Source organism: Anas acuta, chromosome 3 (assembly GCF_963932015.1).
Source record: "Anas acuta chromosome 3, bAnaAcu1.1, whole genome shotgun sequence".
NCBI lineage: Eukaryota > Metazoa > Chordata > Aves > Anseriformes > Anatidae > Anas > Anas acuta.
The window spans coordinates 40,591,755-40,601,246 of NC_088981.1; positions in this window are offsets into that span (position 1 = coordinate 40,591,755).

A 9,492-nucleotide genomic window follows, 5' to 3' on the forward strand; every position below is an offset into this window, starting at 1 on the left:
GGTGAGGGAGTTAGTATGGTGTTTAACTTTGAACAGGGTGCAGGGATGGCTTTTGCTACAGCTATTTATAGAGGATTTACACGACTGCAGTGTTTATTGTGTCTTTCAATAAAAAGCAGCTGCAGAAACACACAGCTGGCAAGCTTCAGTACCTGTGAGATACTGAAGACATTAGCCAGAAAGTTGTTGCACAGGTAAAAGTAGATTCACATGCTCTCTGCAGCACTTTAAGTATTGCTATTCTAACAAAGGTCTGAACTAATTTTAAATGTTTATGTTGTTTATATTCAAAATTCTCTCCCTCTGCCTGTTTAAAGCCAGATCCTCATCCTGATATAAATCATCTGACCACATTGCATAGCTACAGAATCAAGTCCTTTAGTTAGGTTTTTACTGTGGAGTCATCCTAGGCTCTGGTACAGGTATTATCCTAGTGAGTCTTTCAATCACACACAGGAAATTTTTCCTCAAGGTTAGTGGTGTTATTGACTCAGATTCATTTGGATAGCTATACATGTGGGCTAGAGGCTGTGTAGTGATTGCACTTTAACTGACATTGGGGCCTACATTCTGATGAGAAAACAGTGCTAAAACTGAGTCTCACTCCCTTACAGAATCCTCTTACAGATTCATCTTTCTGTGAATTCATGATGCCCCTTCTGCACACTAGCAATGCAGGCTCTATACCATCTCTTTATACACATCATGTAAGAGAGACACAAAGAGAGGATCAAAGATGTGACCATAAGCTAAACATCTGCTTCTGCCCATGATCTGTTTTCCTTGACATTTTCTTATCTTACATACCTTTCATAAACTCCAGAATTTCCAAACCAATTCCTCCTGTCTTCCACTGCATTATCCTGTCCTGTGCTAAAAGAATGAATGTAATTTATATGTATCTAGAGATTAAGACCCCATGGAGAGGTTGCAAAGGACATCTCACCACTATTATAGCCAAAGGGCTAGAACAACACTGATGAAATAGCTGCCTGCATAAGATGTGGGAAGTTCTACATCTCTGTTGTAAAATGTTTATATTTTTTTATTTAGGTTTCTGCAGGAGATGAGCTGGGACTCAGAACTTTATTCTCTAATGGAGTCTCTTGTGAGAGGCCATCTAAAGGTCAGCAAAACTTGCCTTATTAAGAGAGAACGAATGTGGAAAAAAAAAAAAAAAAAAAAAAAAAAAAAAAAAAAAAAAACGAAAGGAAAGAAAGATAAAAAGAGCCTAGAGACACTTTGATTAAAAAGAACATGCGCAATTGCAAAACCGCATCATGCCTTTTTATCTGGTATGACAGGGGCTTCTGTGCTCACTGACTGTTTAAAGGTCCCAATCCTAAAATTTCATAGTGGGGATCATCCCAAAGTCTTCAGGATTACTTACACAGTTTTCTGTGAGCTTTGGATTGGATTCTATCCACATGTATCCAATTAACATGGTCACTTAGTCCCTTGAGATCACCTTTCTTTCTTCCCCTTGCAACAAGAGTTAGGTTTCTTAGGACAATCCGATATGCACTCTCCACCAGCAACACTGAAAGAATAGTGACTGGATGAAGAAAACAGTGGCACCAAGCAGCTAATACATCGGATTTTGCCATAACTTCACACTGTGTTCAATCCTATTGCGTCAGTTCAGCGCAGTGTTTGGCCCTAAATTTTCCCACAATGGGATCCCATTCTTCTTGCATGAGAATATGTCTTGGACAAATTGCCATGTCACATGTATTCAAAGGGCCATGATAAACCCTGCATCTTCGCACAGGGCACTATTTACATCAAAGGAATCTCTGCATATAAAACAGGAGTAAAATATGCCTCTAATTTAAGGTTAAATTATACCATTAAAGCATGGACTAAAATAAGAGGCAGCAAGTAAGCTGAACCACATCAGGGAGAGCATCCAAAACACTCTGTCTCATAAAAAATAAATAAACAAATAAATAAATAAAATAGAAGTCCTTTATAGTACAAGTCTTTGGCACAAATGGGAAACAATTTGTGATGTGCCTTTTCGGGAAACAAGCTATCTCCTTTCCCTCCTACCAGGCAGCCTCACTGCAGAGCAATGCAGAGCAAAAGAGGAAATTCATTATTGTATTTACTCTTTACCTCTCTTTTCATATTGATACCAGGGAAAGACTTCTGGGACTTGCAATCTACAAAGACTGTGGAAGGGCAAGGATGCTCTTGCTGTCTCTTTCCCCTTCCACTGTTTATGCACTTCTGAGATGGACAGTTTAGCCTGTGGAGAAAAAAAGTCTGAAGCTGGGGTAATAGTGTATATTCTGGTGATGTATGGGATCATATGGAAGAAATGTCTTATGCATGTATGTATGTTCCTTGCATACATAAGTATGATTGCAAATGTAGAGATGATATATTATGTCTAAGAGTGTAAGAAAATAATTTCAACAAAAGTTGACATTAGCTAAACTTCCTAAACCAGAGTACAAATTTGAAATGCAACTTTTGTCTGACAATATTATGAAAATACAACTGAAATGGAGATTAGGTGGGGCTGTATATTTACTTCCACTGCTCACAAGCTATACGAAAAGTAAAAGTAAAGACAAAGGTGGTAGAATCTACTCTGTGCTCAGTCTTTTATTTATATTTTCTTTTCTCTTAACTATGTTGTCTAGATATGAATAGTAAGTTCCTCAAGGGTTCACTTATGGCAGATTCACAGATAGCACTGTGCAGGGAGATGCTACACTTCTGTCAGATTTCACTTTCTAGAATGAGGGAAAGGATCACTGCATTCCATGAGATTTTAAAACTTTTCATGGTACCTCAGTTCAATGATTGGTATCCACAGAGCAATCAAAAATATACTTATTTGGAAGATTTGGCATAGAAGACTCTGAAATGTGTTATGGGAGGTTTTTACAGGAGGATTCAGTGGATTTAAGTAATTTATGATTTCATCTGACCTTAATTGGGGTATCCCAAGGTCATATGTATAAAAAGTGATGTCTCTTTCCATGACTATGGTTCTATGAAAAACTCCTTGTATAGTTCATGACAGTTTTAACTTTTCACAAGACACTCACAAACTAGAATCATCTTCCTTGTGGGCCTGCTAATGGAAATCCCCTCATACAGTTATTAGTCACTGTCTTACAATAGCTTCTTGTCTCTAAGTACTTTGATGTTGTACATAAGAGCCAAGGATCAATTACATTCATTTTTCCCATTACCGGGCAAATATTTGGACATTTTCTGTTGAGTTGATTCAAGGCAGAACTAAACCAAAAGAGTTGCATACTGTGCAGACATTTCTAACCTTCAGAAGCTGAAGGTTTTGTGACCTGGGAGAATTAATAGATGTTTATTCTAGCAGGATAAATGGAAAAAGACCATTTCTATTTTAGGGAGATAAATGAAAAGCAGGGAAGATGGGGTTTGTTATGACAAAATTGTTCACAAGTGGCATGTTGAAATGAGGAAAAGCAGTTATATATTTATATTATAATCCTAACGGAATGTTTGTCAAGAGAGTCTCAAGTGGTAAAATGCATTAGTAATTGTTGTGTTTCCTCACTTATCAAAACAAGTATTTCCACTAAAACTAGTCTGCCATGGCTGTCTCCACTGCGAAGATTCAAAACGCACCTATCTTCCATAGTCAAAATCCAGAACTTTTCCATTAAGATACAATTTCTCCCAACAAGGGGAACACACAGCTATTTTTTCTTGCTTCTTTCAAACAATAGCTGTAAGTTTTCCACCACTGTGTCAGAAACACATTTTGAAAATATTTCACTTGCCAGAATTTTTCTGCAGAACAGAAGAAGGAAGGCGAGCCAGCTGGCATAGCTGGTAGTGGCAATCTCAAGTGTTTACCACGCTCAGGAATGTTATAATGCAAGAGCAAACAGACGGCATTCTCCAAAAATGGTGCTGCAGTTATTCCTCAGCTGGTACTGCTCTTCTAAATTTACTCAAGTTCACTACTAACATTATTGGAAGTTTGGCTTGAACAAGGATTTCATTGAGAAGAGACTAGAGCTTGACGTGTTCATCAATTTTTCATTAGAACTTTCCTTCAACAGACAAGGCAGATTCACTGAAACCACTTTTTCCATAATACAGAAAGGAATTTCTGTGACTGTGATACAGGCAAACCCGCTGTTAATTCAGGCATATTGCTGCTCTGGTACTGGTGGTCCATGTAGGTCAGCTGTATTGAAAGGAAGGAGGGTATTTAGTAGGGGCTTCTCTTTCTTCTTTCAGAGTTCAGGATCTTTTGAATGATAAACCTTAGAAGTGACCCTAAAAGGGGATTCCTCACCAGGAAGTCTGTGTGATAGCATGTGAAATAAAAAGACATTTCATTTTGTCTGAAGGTTTAGGAATTTCAAAGGATGAAACTATTGTCAATGTTATCTAAAAAGAAAATGGATTTAGAGCCATTCTAAGGATGAATAAATGATAAATTTCATGTTTGTCTCAAAAACACATTTTGAGACAAAATGTGATGTTTTGTGGGAGGTGATGTTTTAATAGAAGTTCCACTAAGGTCTTTATGAAATAATTTCAACTTTTCATTGAGTATTTCCATTTACTGAAAGGCTGGAACTCAGACAGAAAACCTTCTTAGAAAAATAACAACATTTCAAACAATCTGCAAATTATTTAATCAATACTGTATTTGGAACAGCAAATGAGTCCTGTTTGAACCCTGAAAAAGAAAAAAAATATATATATATATACGTGTATATTTTTATTTATTTATTTATTTATTGAAAAGAAAACTGTTTGCAACCTTAAAACCAGTTTATGAGCCTTGGTACAAAATTTCTGTATCTGTCATTTCCAAGAGAATATCTTATGTCACAAATATCAATTTGTTTAAACAAGAGAAGGCTTAATCTAACAGTGTTATCTGCTATGACTGCCAGAAAGGACATAAATCATTCTTATCTGAAGGTCTGATGCCGTTCCATTGGTGTAAATTTGAGTCAAGAGAAATGCCACTGTAATCAATGGAGTAACTACAATTGTACAGATAGAAGGACATGGGTGTCCCAAACACATTGTTTTTCACATTTTATCTTTCTTTATCCATTTTCCTGGCTTTACCTCCTTTTCTTTATTCCCTAAAATGAAACACACTTCAAAGAGATACAACTGAAAACAGCCTTATCACAGGGAACCACCCTCAAATCAATGTGCATTTTATTATGCATTGTCTTGAAACTCCCTGCCAGGACTGGAGCTGAGGACGAGAGAAATTGGTGTATTATTGCATTAATCCTATTGTGATTTGTAGCTTAAAATGTGTTGTTCCATTGTCATTAAAAGTGGATTTGCAGCATATGTAATTTCAAAAAATAGGATCACATTTACTGTCTCTTTCCATTTATGGCTCAAGCTCTTTGTTGGAGACATCATCATTCATCACAATGTTGTCTCATAATTATTATTTTGCCTGCTGGGTACAGGCATTTTACTTAAAAGTGAGAGTACTGATTGTGTTAACTATAATTATATGTTTGCAGTATATTAAAGAAAATAGATGTGGAGTGGGAGTTAAGTTAAAAGACAAAATTCTGCAAGGTGCTGAGAACATGCTGCCAGATGCTGTACAACCTCAGTTCCCATCCAGTGACAGAAAGCTAACATGCCTTGTCTTCTCCAGGGTCAGACCACTGATGATTAAACAATTCTAGTGAATGTGATCTCATTCTTATTTGTCTGGGATGTTATGAAACACAAGATGAAGGGAGTTCAGATGTGGTAGCAGAATACAGAGCACTAACACACCCAGCGTGGTGCTTGAAATGTGTTCCTTTATAATCCTATATTTCTCAGACAAACACTTGTAAACACTGAAGTAAAACAAAACACATTTCCTTTTTATGAAAAAAAAATATGCCCTAAAAACCACAGGATTAGCAACACTAGGGAAGGACAATCCCCTGAAGGGCCTAAATCTTATTTCCAAAACTTGGGCTGGGTTAACTACGCTCAAAATGGAATTTTTGATGAAAGAGCATGGAAAACATTTTTTTTTTAATGGACATGTCCTGGTAAAACACACGCTGAATGGATTCTGAAGTGATGATACTTCATAATTTGAGGAGTCTTATTGATTACAGGGGATGTTCCAATGGTCAGGGTAGGAAACAGGACTCAGAAATCCTGGATTTGGTTTCTGTCTTGGCTGAAATTTTCCTGCATAAACAGGAGTAAAACACTTTATCTTTCTTGTGTCGTTGTCTTTTGGCTAAAGAAAATAAATTGCATTCTTATTTCAATAAGTCACAAGTAATATAGGTGGGAGAACCTACCTGCTTTTCCTGTTCCTACATAAAAGCACACAGACAGCCAAATATGCATTAAGGCAGTAAGAACTACTAATGCTAAACTGCTTACACAGTCAAGCACAAAATATTGTGGAAAAATTAACTGCAGTCAGATGTTGGGTTTGTTGAATCATATTATTTTTGATGCTAGACAGAAAAAGATGAAATTGTTTAACAGATTTCTCCTGCCCAAGCTGTGCCCAATCACCCAGTCAGAAGAAAAAAACTATCATACAAGTATGCATCCCTGGAAAGGAGGAAAATTAAGTAGACAAAAAGAATGGTTCACAGTGTGAAAGCATATGAAATATAACACGGACTGAACCAACATCTCTGACAATGTTTTATCTCTGGCAGCAGGCTCAATTAAGGGAGGGCTCATTCTGTACCCTTCTTCTCAGTGTCTGCTCTTTAGCTGCCACTGACTTTCCATCTTCCAACGTTTAGTAATTATGTACTTTCTAAGCCAGAAGCAGCACATAGACCACCACTTATTAATAGTCAACCAAGCATCTGATTTTCATTAATTTGTCTAATCCAGTAATCTGGGAGCAAAGTTGGAATCACCTCTTTGTCCTTCACAGTATCTGTCCTGTGGTGAGGAGTTCCACAATGTCATGATGCATGATAAAACAAAACAAAACAAAAGACAAAACAAAACAAAACAAAAAAACTTCTTTTTCTGTATTTTATCTGATGGCTAATAAGGTGTTCCTATAGTCTTGAAAGAGTTTTGCATCCTGATAATTTTAGAGTATTTTCACCATGCTGCCCTTATAGTCACCTCTTTTGCAAGTGGAAAGGCGTTAGCCATGTAGTCTGCTTCACAGAAAACTCCTTATTATTTTTGTGCCCATTATCTATCTATCTTTTGTGTTATCCTGACAGTGGTGTTGATTTGGTTTGTCACAATCAAAGTTGACTGACCGACAATTTCATATTTGAATTCTTCTGAAGCTCTTGCATGAATATCGTCCGTTGTTTTACTGCTTTGTCACGGTGCTGATTTGCTCTGAAATCTCTGACACCCCAGTCTGGGAGTTTGCACAGACTCATACTGTGTAAAGAATGACCCCAGTGTAAAAGACTCCCACCTCATCTGCAGTGGGAACCAATGCAAATAACTCATTTAGCTGTTCTATAATGTCTTTATCTTCCTTTGCTGCTTCTTCTCATCCTGCTAACTGTCCAAATGTGCTGCTTCTGATGTATATACAAAAGGCTTTACTGTTAGCTCTGATTGCTTCTGCAAGTTGCTTCCACTAATATTTTTGGCTTGCTTTGCTGTGGTTTAACATTTATTTTGCTGGGGATTATACTCTTCCTCTGTTTTCTTTCTTTGGACACAGCTTCCATATTTTGGAAGATGTCTTTTCACTTTGTATGGTGTCTATTACATTGCTGTTTCATTACACCAGCTGCTTCTTCTCCTGGATGTGGCTCATTCAGAGTCTGTTTTTATCAATGCTATTGAGGTACATTGACTGGCAAACATTTATTCTTTTTAAATTATGTACTCTACTTGCAAATATTATATTCTTTTAACTGTTATTTCCAGTTTTCCCTTAAAGAGCTCATATCTGTCTAATTCCCTAACTAATTATTTTTCAAAATTATTTTGTTGCTGTTCATGTTATTAATGAAACACAAAGTCTCTCAATTGATTTTCAAATATTGACTAAGCATAGAAATCAGAGAACAAAACAAAACAATGAAAGTCTCTAAGAAAAGCTGTCATGACTAAAGTTCTTCATCTGATTCATATAGCAACTCAGATGTTAGTGTTTCATCAGTGTTTTGTTTCATAAATTTGCACAGATCTACCTTACAATCATCCATACTATCATCTGGAGCAGGGGGGAAACAGATGTTGTACCTAGCGTTATATATTCACCTACCAGAGAAATACACATGCTGTTAGAATTAGAAGAGTGTATTTTTGGTTATTCCTGAAAACTCATTTGCAGAGATTTCTATTAGATTAAATCCTAGGATTCAATTTGTTAGAAAGATACCACACTGAATATTTTGTCCTCTACAAATGATTTAAAACAATCTTCGAGAAATAAAGACAGACATAGATTTGGATGCCTGGCTAAATGTAAGCATCAATATGGTTGCATAAATTTCACCTTTCATGCAAGATGCAGTATGTTAACCCTCCTTCAGCAAATCTGTGTGTGAAGACTGCACATTAAGCCTCAATAGCTTCTAACTGCAACTTCAGCCTTTGTATAGAGCTAGGAAAACCACACAGAGTTTTCATACTTTCTCTCTTAGCAAATGGGGAAATTTAGCAATTTAAGATCCACTTAAATTAATAAAAGGAAATTTAAATCAATGAAAATATGAGAGGCACATATTATTAATGCAGCTACCAAAAAGAAAAATGTAACGCAATGAATCTTGTATTTACATAAAACTTGGGACTTGACTGCTGTCTTTAAATATCCCTTGATCTTTTTTCAGGAATATGACAATGCTCATGTCATGCCAAATCTCTCTCTCTCTCTCTCTCTTCCTCTCTCTCTTTTAAATATCTATAAATATAAAGAAGTATTTATGAATCTACTTTTATGTACTTCTATTTGCTTTAAATAACAAATGAATGTTTATTTCTTTTTAGAACTCACAGTGCATGTCTTTCACCAACAGAAGATTTTATGTAGAAAAAGCACCATACATACTTATGATGCATATACGGACATTCAAACATTCAAGTGTATACAAATAAAAGTTTAAGGTTGCTTATACATTTATGTTTTGCATGAATAATGGTGCAAAACAGTCACTTTTTTTTTTTTTTTTTCCTCAAGAGTATAAGATGACAGTATTTCTCCCAACAGGAAAGACCTGAATAAGTTCTTTATTTTCCACTTTGAGATTTGAATACTGTAAGAAAGCCAGTAATTTTTAAATAATGGAAGAAACAAGAAGGAAAAATAGGTGTTATTGTAAATAACAAATAAGAATGCAATCCCATTCAACAAAAATGTCTTTCCAATGTGATGTGATCTGTTTGTATGAAAGCTTGTGTAGAGTACAGGAGTAGCCCTGAAGTAAACTGAAACCACACATAATATATTATACACGTAATCCATTTTATTTTAAATCAAAATTAAATTTAAATATTTTTTATTATTAAAACTTGCTTAGAAGAGGAAAAGAGACA